This window comes from Marmota flaviventris, chromosome 2 (genome assembly GCF_047511675.1).
Source record: "Marmota flaviventris isolate mMarFla1 chromosome 2, mMarFla1.hap1, whole genome shotgun sequence".
NCBI lineage: Eukaryota > Metazoa > Chordata > Mammalia > Rodentia > Sciuridae > Marmota > Marmota flaviventris.
In genome coordinates, this window is record NC_092499.1 from 145,724,808 (window position 1) to 145,736,177 (window position 11,370).

At 37.1% G+C, this 11,370-nt stretch overlaps 1 long non-coding RNA gene across 2 annotated transcripts; it reads right to left on the reverse strand.

Annotated features, from left to right (window-relative positions):
- Nucleotides 1-66: 66 nt before the first annotated feature.
- On the reverse strand, nt 67-8,027 carry LOC139704572 (uncharacterized). 2 transcript variants are annotated; one of them, XR_011706445.1, is made up of 5 exons: nt 7,953-8,027; nt 6,494-6,646; nt 5,356-5,424; nt 2,538-2,616; nt 67-673 (listed from the first exon to the last, which is right to left on the reverse strand). It is a non-coding gene; the product is annotated as an uncharacterized lncRNA (long non-coding RNA). The 2 variants fall into 2 exon arrangements; XR_011706446.1 differs by lacking the exon at nt 2,538-2,616.
- Nucleotides 8,028-11,370: the final 3,343 nt, after the last annotated feature.

The window sequence follows — 11,370 nt, forward strand, 5'->3', positions numbered from 1 at the left end:
AAGTAACTTGATACTATTATTTATTAAAATTATAAACATTTTTCAGAACTATATGTAGCACACAATCAGAAATTTTCATCAAAATTATCTTACCATTCCTTTGTGTTTCAGTGACACTGTTGTTCAAGAAAGTACTATAGGAATGCTTCTCTGTTTCTGAGATTCTTACACTTTAATTAGTAGCAATATGAGAGAAGTAAGCACAATACATTTAAAAATGAAAAGTATTAAATCATTTCAACTTTATTCCAAAATATTATTCTTCCACTTTTTCCTGACTATGAATTAAAATTTATAATAAATGAAGGACTAGGAAAACATGTTGCCTCCCTGTTATGGTTTAGATATGAAGTGTCCACCCAAAGTTCATGTGTGAGACCCTGCAAGGGGGTTTAGAGATGAAATAAGAGCCTTAACCTAATCAATGTATTAATCCACTGATACAGATTAACTGGGTTGTAACTGTAGGCATATATGGTGTGGCTAGAGGAGGTGGGTCATTTGGGGTGTGTCATTGGGGTATGTATTTTGTCCATGGGGAGGAGAGTCTCTCTCTCTCTGTCTCTCTCTTTCTCTGCTTCCTGGTGCCATGTCCTGAGGTGCTTTCCTCTGTCATGCCCTTCTATCACGATGTTCTTCCTCATATCTGGCCCAGGGCAATGGAGTTGGTCATCTATGGGAAAAAAAAAAAAAAACCTCTGAAACTGTGAGCCTCCAAATAAACATTTCCTCTTCTAAAATTGTTCTTGTCATGTCTTTTGGTCACAGCAGCAAACAACAACAACAACAAAAACTAACTAACTAGAACACTCCCCAATATTTTCATTGTATTTCTTTGAATATTCAGAGATATGTTTAAGAATGTTTAAACTATCTTAAAAATGGGATGGGAGGAATCTTTGGAAAATAAAAAAAAGAAAATATGTTAACTGTCACTTCATTTTTTCTTTAAGTATTGGGGATCAAACAGAGAGTTTCACGCATGCTAGGCAAGTACTCTACCATTGAGTTATATCCTAAACCACCCTCCCCTTTCTTAAACTTAGCTGTGTGAGTATAACATTTAAATTCAGGGTATATGCTCAGTAATATCGGGATTGATCAAATATTAAAAATGAATGATTCCTGTGTGATCAACCCACACAAATATTTTGGAAATATTCCATTTATTTTAAATTCTTCTTATTATAGTCAATAACTTTTACTAGAAAAATACGAATTACAGAAAACTTGAATTAAAAGAATCATGTGTTGAGAAGTGTCTGCGCTCAAGGCTATATTAGGAATTCATAAAAATAAAGTCAAGTAAATATTTCTGCACATGCAGCTTTCTTGATAAATCTGTTTAAATGGTTGTAATTCAAGTGAACATTTATCCCTGTTCAAATATGTGTCATTTGACTCGGAAAGAAGAGATGGATAACTAACAAAATGTTTCACCTAAACTTAGTTTTTTTTATTTAAATAACAAATAACTTCTTTCTTTTTTTAAAAAAAATAATTGTTAGATGTATTTAAATTAAAGAATAAAATAATTTGTAAAAAAATGGTTGCTTATCATCCACAAATTTAATTTTAGTTCTAATGTTTCAGGACTATTAATTTTCACTAACTTTAATATGAACTTAAAAAAATAGTTGAATTTATTAAATGGCATGTAAATAGAATCCAGTTTTGAATCAAGGATATTGAATAGTATAAGATCAAGTTGGAGGTAAAAGGAGGTTTGTGCAGGGAGTATCACATACTTTCTTCAAGAAGAGGACACTATACTGCCCCTCAAAAATGTTACATAAGATGCATGAGAAACAATGGTACCCAGTAGTACATTAATGAAGTGTATCCACTAAGTGTATGAAATCTAAGGTTGTAAATCCTCTACTAAGGCCACACCACCAAGTGCAACATTGATGTTAGTTTAGGAACCATTTTCAACAGTGATGTTTACTGACAACTAGAAATGGAAGGACATGAGTGAAGATGATGTTGATGGTGATGATGGTGAAGATGACAACAATGACTTTTAAGACTTACATAGCACTATGATGTATTGGACTGTTATAATCACTTTGTTTTTTTTATTTAATCCTACTTAATCCTTCCAATGAAAGTCACTGAAACTCTAACAAAGACACACTTACCAAAATGAGGAACTCCAGAGAACCATGATTCTGTGAAAATCTTTGGCAACTCACATCACCTTACCTATACCAGCTCTAATCCTTTCAATTGTAAACCAAACTCTGCTTAGCAAATAATTATGATTGGAATAAACAGAGAATGACAGGTCCAAAAATATTTCATGATAAACTAAAAACAGAAAATATCATAATTTATTTTATATTGGTGTATATCATAATTTACATTTATATTAGCATATAAATGTATATACTAACCTATTTTGTCCATGGGGAGGAGAGTCTTAACCTATTCTTTTTTTTTATTTTCCAAAGATTCCTCCCATCCTATTTTTAAGATTGTTTAAACATTCTTAAACAGAAATAAATACATTGTATATACAATTAGTGTATACTAACCTATTTCCATATAAGCAGACTACCTTCAGATATGTATCTAGAACAGTAGCAACCACAAAAGCTGAAACACAGGATCTCACTGCTCGAAACAAGAAAAAGTATTTTTTAAGTAAAGTATTTCCACTTTGTGAAAAGCACTAGGTTAGCCCTTATACAGGAGACAAAAAGAATTAATATTGATCCTCAAGGAGCTGATCACCCAGTTAAAAACACAATCATGAACTCATAGAACTATAGTTATATAAGACTGAACAATGTCACATTTTTAATTAATTAAATGAAAAATCACCAGTCATTTTCCTCTATTTTATGACTTCTTTTTACAACTTTCTTCCAGCTGGATAGCTTATCTCTGCTGCTGGGATTTTGCAATCCTTCGGGACTTTATTAAAGCATGCACCTCTTTGTACTGAGCCTGTCAAAACCTCTGTTTTCACATCTGTGAGATACCAAGGACCAACCTCAGAGTGTTGCTGTAGAATTAAGTCAATGAAAAAAAAAGTACAGAATATTTTCTGGCACATAGTGACAATCATTGATAACTACACCAATATTACTGCTATTACTACTATTATTATTATCTACCTCCATACTCAACTTCTTGAGCAGCTTTATCATCCTCATATGATCATTTTAATAATTCTAATAACTCCTAGAAGACTTCTCTGAATGTTTTATACTTTCTCAAATAGGAATGATGAAGCATACAGTAACTGCCAAAGGTTAAATTAGTATCCAAGGGAAAAGTGTTTATTGGTTTCTTCATGGTCTCAAAATAAACATGCTGATGAAGGTGAGTTGAAATGTATCAGAGTCTCATTCTGGGTGAAAAAATGAGGTTAAGGGGGCTGGGGCTGTAGCTCAGTGGTAGAGTGCCTGCCTCACATGTGTGAGGCACTGGGTTCAATCCTCCGCACCACATAAAAATGAATAAATAAATACAGGTATTGTGTCCATCTGCAGCTAGAAAATATTTTTTTAAATGAGGTTAAGGCATTAGTCATTGAAGAGTAACTAGAAAAGAGTCCTGTATCAAAGAATAGTAGTATTAGGTCTATACAAAAAGTGTGTGTGTGTGTGTGTGTGTGTGTGTATGTTAGGTATAGTGGAAAAGGGAACTCATTTGGAGGGTTACTCCCCTGTTTAGGTATGAAAATCTGAGAACCTCTACTAATTGGGGTAACAGATATAAGATAAAAATCAGACTATAAGAGAAAAAAATTACAACCAGTTTAGATTACTGCTAACATCTAAAAGAAAAAAAATAATATTCAGAGGTGGAGGTAAGGTTTTGGGTTCGGACAGAAAAGAACAATTCAAATGAGAAAAGAAAAGAGAAAACAAGCCCATTTTCCTAAATGGGACCAGGACATGAATTTGAGATAAACTAAATTTAAGATTTACAGGTTGTCAAATTGAACTTTTTTGCGAGTTATTATCATGTGAGGCTGAATCTCTACTTAGAGAACTAGAAACAACTAACTCCCTAATTCAACTGGTCCTTGTCCTTGTAAAGTTGGCATCAAGGTACATAAGTAATCAAAGGCCTTCAGCAAAGTATCTTGGTATCCCACATTAGTGAGGAGAGGGACAAAACCAATTCAGCCACTCTTTTTTATGATTATACAACCATGGCCTTGGGTCTACTTGGTTTCTTTGCACAGAGAGAGTTCTTTGGTGTTGAGATCAAAAATAGTCTTATCCTTTAATCTGCAGCAGTATTCTATCTTTGGAAGCAAATGAGTGAGGGACACAGAAAGGCATTGCCAGCTCAATACAATTCCCAGTAAACTGACGAGAGTCACGTGTGTGTCTACAGACTACATTGGTATACATGCAAATAGATCAAAGTACCCAAATTTGACCTAATATACAGGTTTCATATTATGCAAAGAGAAATAATTTTTTTTTTCAAAATGTAAGACCTTCAACAAGCCAGAAAACAAGTGTTTATTTAAAATATATTTTTTAGCTCTGATTCAGAGGAAAGACACCAGCCAATAACTGAATACCCACGGGGTCATCCACATGCTGAAGTCCCTTCCAGGAAAATTGGTTTATAACAGTAAGTTTACAAAACTATGTGTCCCCAAGTAGAGCTAAGAAAACTCCAAGGCGTATTCATTCCAATTCCATGACACAGCTCTAAATATAGAGCAGGGGAAATGCTTGTTCATGAAGACACATCAGATTCACTGGCCTTTCTAGATGTGGTACCAATAATACCTTAACTGAGATTATGCTCTTCACTGTCTGGTTTTCTACAGCACTGTCTTGTTTGTTTTCTTTAATTACTTATGATCCAGGTCACTATTAGAAGCTGGGGACCAAGAGAAAATACTTACTTAGATATAAATCTAGTTTGCCTGTTTTACAAATAAGAAAACAGAGACAGGTAAATTTTTGCCCAAACTCTATTAAGAGAACACTAACTAGGACTCTGATTTTTCCAGTACCCAACCCATTTCCCAACTACCTTATTGCTTCTCATATTGGAGATCTTCAAAAGAAAATATTGAGGGACTTTCTCAATCTTGGGATTTACAGGATAACTCATGAAGTTTGTTCCTGTTTGAGCTGGGCACAGGGAGGGTATGCTATAAAGGAGGGAAAAACAAGTCCAGCCACTTTTTTTGTGAGGAGACATGCTCAGAGTGTTCTCTATTTTATACATTCACTGGCACTGAAAACTTGTGTCACTGTGTGCCCTCTGCAGAAGCATGGGCTAGAAGAGACACAGACACAGAAAAGCATAGAAAATTTTCCAGTAGCTCATGTCTCATCATCTCATGAGAAATTCCATAGATGCAGCCCTTACCTTCTCTCTTTCCTTCTCCCCCTCACTGGGGCTGCTGTTTGCACATCTTCCGCTATTTGTTTTTCTCTGCTAAAATAAAATAAAATAACCTCAGCTCTTCATGTATGAAAGCTGCCAAATGATGCTATATATTCAAGAGCCCAGAGGATGGTGGAACTAAAGACCCAGTGGTCCTAGGAAGAGGAAGGAAGCAGTGGGCCAGGCAGAGGCAGAAGGGCATAATTAGGTTCACACTACTGTCTTCCTAGAAACCAGATCTGGAATGTGAAAATTGGAGTGGTAAATTTCTGAAACAATCAAAGCTTTACTTAAGTATAATGAATATAAATATATCTTAAAAATAATGAATTCAGTGATTCTGAAAGTAAAAACAAAAGAAAATTACCTTCTTCAAAATTGAATATGTTTACCAATAAGTCCAAGTTAGTATCATATTACATTCAAAAGCTAACCATGATAAACTGAAAACAAATGCTTTAAGTTCATGAGGTGATGCACTGGCCTCAGTATCCTTCTAAAGAGAAGGTTAAACTGGTCAGTACTATATTTCCAAGAAACACGTTTCCCAACTTGCAACTATTTGGTTTTAGCCTGGGCATGCTTACTTGAAAAATTCATAGAAAGTATCAAATATTAAATGCTTTCCCACCAAATAAGATACCTTCAAATTTTAACCTCAAGCAAAGTTTTCTAGAATGCCATTGTAGCAGAGTTGTATAGAACGGAATTTTTAAAATACTCTGAATCAGTAATTTCTAAAATATATGTTCAAAAGTCAAACAATGCAATGAGTGATCATAACTGGAAGAGGGCTCTAAACTTGTGAACTTGAAGTGGAATGGAAGGAAACCCAGCTAAATATTAAAATCAGCTGATATGTAGTTGATCTGAGTTTCAGTGTTGGTGTTTAAATAGAACATTCCTCGGGCATTCATGTCTCAGTTCTGACGTTTCTTCAGCCTGGGTGGAAGGGGACTAAGGGTATTTGAGCTTTCACATTTCCCTCTCTCTGCACATAAAACACTTTGGATAGCTCTTTGGGTCTGGGTGCTTGCTCTAAACTCTCAGAACCTACTCTGGATACAGAGAGGCCTAAAGGAAGACAGATGCTTATGCCTGGGGATAGATCAGATATTACCTTTCAGTAAGCCTCTTCAGAAAGTATGGAGAGATCCAAAGTGGCAATCTGCAGTCAGAGGACTCACATTCAAGCAGGTGATGCTCTTCAGGCAATCCAACTTGGCCATAACCCATCAAAGCCATTTGAGTTCCATGTTCTGTATTTCAAATTCTGACATAAAATGAAATAGTAACAAAAGTTTTATCTATGCTGACACCCAGACAGCTACAAATGAATAATAATAACAGTCACATGCAATGGATCACAGAGCTGATGTGGTTCAGCCATTAGCACCTAAAACACTTGAATTCTCACCTTCTACTTAACGTTGCTTGTTTTAAAGTCGTATTACCAAAACATTCTCAGGAAAGTACTATATTTTCTGGTCTTGTGATAATCAAAAGTACCGTGGAGGGTTTTTTTTTTTTTTTTTTTAATCTTTTAAATCATACAATTGCACACATTTTCAGTCTTGCTTCCTGAGTTCATTTTTTTCCCCTTTAGGACCATTTCCAAAGATCTCAAGAAAATGAAAGAAACCACTGTGCGCAAGCTGGAATGCATGAAAACCATACCATCTCCTCCTAGAGGGCAAGGAACAGATCCCACGACTCTGTACTTGTCCCTCCTCTACCCCCTCAAGCCACATGTCCCTTCTGCACCCGCATAGCTTCCCCAGCCCCAGTCTGGCCTTGCTCCCTGGCAAAGGGGACCGTAGTTATATCTCCTGGGGCCAGGATGTGAGGCCTGGGAGGAAATGTTGTCTTTTGGGAAATAGCAAAATTGTGTGACTACATTAAAGTCAACACTATTTATCTTCACCTCTTGTCCTATGGGCTGACAAAGGGACACCACTGTTAGGCCCAGCCCCCGTGCACAGCTGCAATAGAAAGAAGGCAGGGACTGGTACTTTCAAGTGTCAGACCTTTTGTGCTGACTACTAGTTTATGAGGCTGATGTCAAGCATTGCAGTCAATGAAGTCTTTGTGCTAGGTGTACAGGGCAGGACAGTGGAAAAACTGCCCTCTCCTATATCCCAGGCCCATCCATCTTCCCCTCACCCTGTTTCTCAACTTTTCTGTCTCTTGAGCAGACAGAGAGAGGATCCCTCCTGGGTTAATGTACTGGAAAATTGCTCTGCATGTTTATGAGGGGGTCCCTTCCAAATGAAAGAAAAAAGGAAAGGAAAAAAAAAAGGGAAGAAGAGTCATTTTTCCCACTGAACTCATTGGCCTTAAGCTTGTGGGTCTGACCCTGATTAAGAAAATCTCAATGTCCTGCTAGGAGGTTTATTGTGAAGTTTGGCAGAACGCACTTCCGATTGAATTTTTTTATTATTTATAATCACAAAGTGGTTTTGGACATCTCTCATCACCCAACCCACCACCAACTCCCTGGACTCCAAAGGCACAAGCGTACATGAACACACACACACACACACACACACACACACACACGCTCGGGTCCAAGCCCTTACCTTTGAAGAGGACTCATCCACTCACATCCCTGGATCTATTCTCTTCCTCAGAGGAGCTGCTTTCCCCAAGGCAATACCCTATAAATAGCAAACATGCTGTTTTCCTACAATTGCATGGAATATTGGACCATGTGAACTTTGCCATGGACGGATGTGGAAACCAGAGAAGGCTGTGTTACGTGACATCACTCACTTGCTTATTTTAACTTTTTTTTTCTAGCTAAAAATAATATTCTTTATCTCTAACCTCCTCCCCCATTCCTGTGTTTTATTCTTCTACAGGAGGTTTTAGTCTAAAACAAAATGTCACATGAGTGGTTAAGACATCAACTATGTATGCTCCTGAAATGAAGGCCTGTAGTGGCACTAGGAGATTTTCTAAAACCCAGATGAGTTATTCCAGTAACTTTCATGCAAAAGTCATGGGAAATGGGAACAAGGAAGTGTGAGAAATTACAGCCATTGTAAAACATGCTTTTTAGAAACCAGTAGACACACAGCAAGTATTCTTGAAAATGAAGAAAAAAAATAATTTAGCAGCCTGGTGCATTTTTTTCTTCCTTCAGCCAGTTTTGCAGAAATTATTTGATGCTTCTGTATATTATTAATTTAGCTGGAGAAATTAGAGGTGGAAGATATTTACACGGGAAGACTCCACTTCTCTGGTAACAGGGAAAAAATATAACCAGGTTTTTTAAAAGCATAGAAATGATTCAAACAAATAAGTTTAATAAAGAGATGGAATCAACGTTCAGTCTTCAACTGCCATGGGATTATGAGTTCTGTCCTCCCTTTGAGTTCAGGACACCAACATCTGAGATACAAATGACACAAAAAGTTATGATTTCCTGGCACATGAATGGTCAAGTTATTTCTCCTGTTAGGAGGTTTCCTACTGAATGTGGCAGCACACAATCAGATCTGTTTTGTTCTGTTTTGTTTCTATTTAAGATGCAAAATGTTGAGAAGTTTTTGTTAAATGCTTTGATTCTAGCACATGAAGAATTCCCTCTTCTCCTGCTTCAATCTTTCCCAATATGTACTTTTCACCCAGATTTTTCCCAATCAAAATCTTTCTTTTTGGCAGTTTCAAACTTTGTTCTGCTACTAACCATGGGCTCATATAAATATTCTGCAAGATTATAAAAAGAAATGGGGTGAAGCTGACAAATCTTGCCCAGGAGAGTGGGGGGCAGCCATGAAGTCAAAACACACATTAGCAGGGTCCCCTAATCTCTTAGCTGGCCCCCTTTTGTAGAAGGAGGTCAGCAGTGTTGGGTCCCCAGGCCTGCTCCCTGAAGGCCCTTAATAAGCAGATGTTACTGTAACCTGCTCCGGGAATCAAGCATAAATATGACCCTTGACCCCGCTTGTCAGCTGATCCACTGAGTCTCTTAGAAATATACTCTTCACTTTTCTAAACGCCCACTCTTTCCCACCATCCCCCTCTGCTCAGCTGGGCGCCCCTGCCTGGATTTCTACGCCTGTGGCTCCTGCTCTGGAGCTTGCACACTTGCCCGCAGTATGACCTTTCTCTTCACAGAGGTCAAAGGCCTAAGACCTCAGGCTGGCCTCTTTTCTTGCTGAAGGCCAGCTGATGAATCATTCCCAACTTGAAGGGAACAGAGGAAAGGGGAGGGCTCTGAAGTCCTTTTGAGAGAAACAACTGTGGTCTATACATCAGCATTTACATAGTTCTGACACTTCCAAAACTCAGGCTCCTCTCTGGGAACCCCAGAAAGAAGGGACCAGAGGCTGCATGGAGAGTTCTCCCTGCCTAGGTTGGAGAAACAAAGATGATGTGTGTGCTTACCCCTTTTCAGTGAGTTTGATCAAAAGGACTTTGATGAATTATTCAAAACTCTCTTGCTTATCATTTAGAAAAATATTGGTGATTAATTTTTTTAAGGAAATTGTAACACATCTTCTCTAAGACAACTTGGGATAGGTAGATTGAGTAGGGAGGAATGGGGTTGGAAGCTGTGATAGATCCCTAAATTACCCGTGATCCTGTTATTGTTAATTTTTTCATTGTTCTGTTCTTCCTATCATGTTCTGATTTTGACATTTAATCTGTGAGCAGTGTGTATTTGACCCCACATCTTTTCACAGAATCTTCAGTAGCTTTACAGGGAAGCTTAGGGAATATCACTGAGGAACATGGGAATGCTAGAGGTGGGGTGGACCAGCTGACTGCTCCAGTTCCCAAATGAGAGGAGCCCCCAGACAACTCCCACCAGTAGCCCTAAGGAAGGCTGCCTGCATTGGAACCAGATTTGGTGGTTTGGAATCCACCAATTTACAGACGTTAACTGTTGTGGTTCTCTTTATCACTTTAAAATGTTCATAAAGAACTAAAGAAACCAGCTACCCACCCAATATCATGTGGATCAGAAGAAAAAAAATGGATTCAGTTTGTGTTTATCAAAGCTTTTAAAAAAATAGTTTCATAAATACCTTTCTCGCCATCAAATTTCTTGCATTAAAATGTTTCTAATAAGTCGTAAAAGTTAAAAATAGAGATTGTATTTCCATCTTTGCCCAGACAATATGTTAGTGTACATAAATACTCTTTATTGTTTGCTCCCTCAGTCCTTTTAATTTTTGTTCCTTCTATATTTCTGTTTGTCTATTTTGTGTGTAGGGAAGCAGTTGTCAGTGATAAATATCTGGGATATTGTTTTTTAGGTCTTAATATAAAGATAGTGAAAGAACTAGTTGCATCAGAATCTCTATTGCTGGGGTGATGGCACCCTTTCTATTCCTGCATCTATAGCTTTCTCCTGCCACCATCCAGGTTCTTCAGAATTCACCTCCAAACATCAGACTATGAATGACTGACTATCTTCTGTTGCTTCTCTGCTGCCATCAACTCAGGAGGTTTCAGATTGACTAATCAGCAGCATTTTTATATAATGCATATTTCAGGGCTGAAACTCATTTTCAATAAATGTTAATATCTATGGATTTTTTTCTGGGGGATATGTATGTTTTATACAGAGTACAGACAATTCCACTTAAAAAATAATTACTCTAATTAACAAATAAAAGTTATGTATATATATTATATAATGCAAGATGTTTCCAAATAAGTATGTATTGTGGAACAGTTAAATCTGGGTAATTAACAGATGCATTACCTCACATTGCTAGCATTTTTTGTGTAAGAGCACTTAAAATCAATTTTCCACTTCATTTTGGTGAAAAAAAAAATAGCATTGCTTCGTCTTTTTCAAGACTGTTAGGAGTCTTGACCCAAGATTCAGTTCTCCATCAGCATATTTCAGAGCTCTTCCTCCTCTGCCTCTTTTTATTTTCTCTTGTCTTATCAGCATTCACTGGTAATTTGAAAATCTCCTAACTTGGAACACAACTGTAATCCTGTTATTATTGATCTTATCTTGAAGACACATGACTA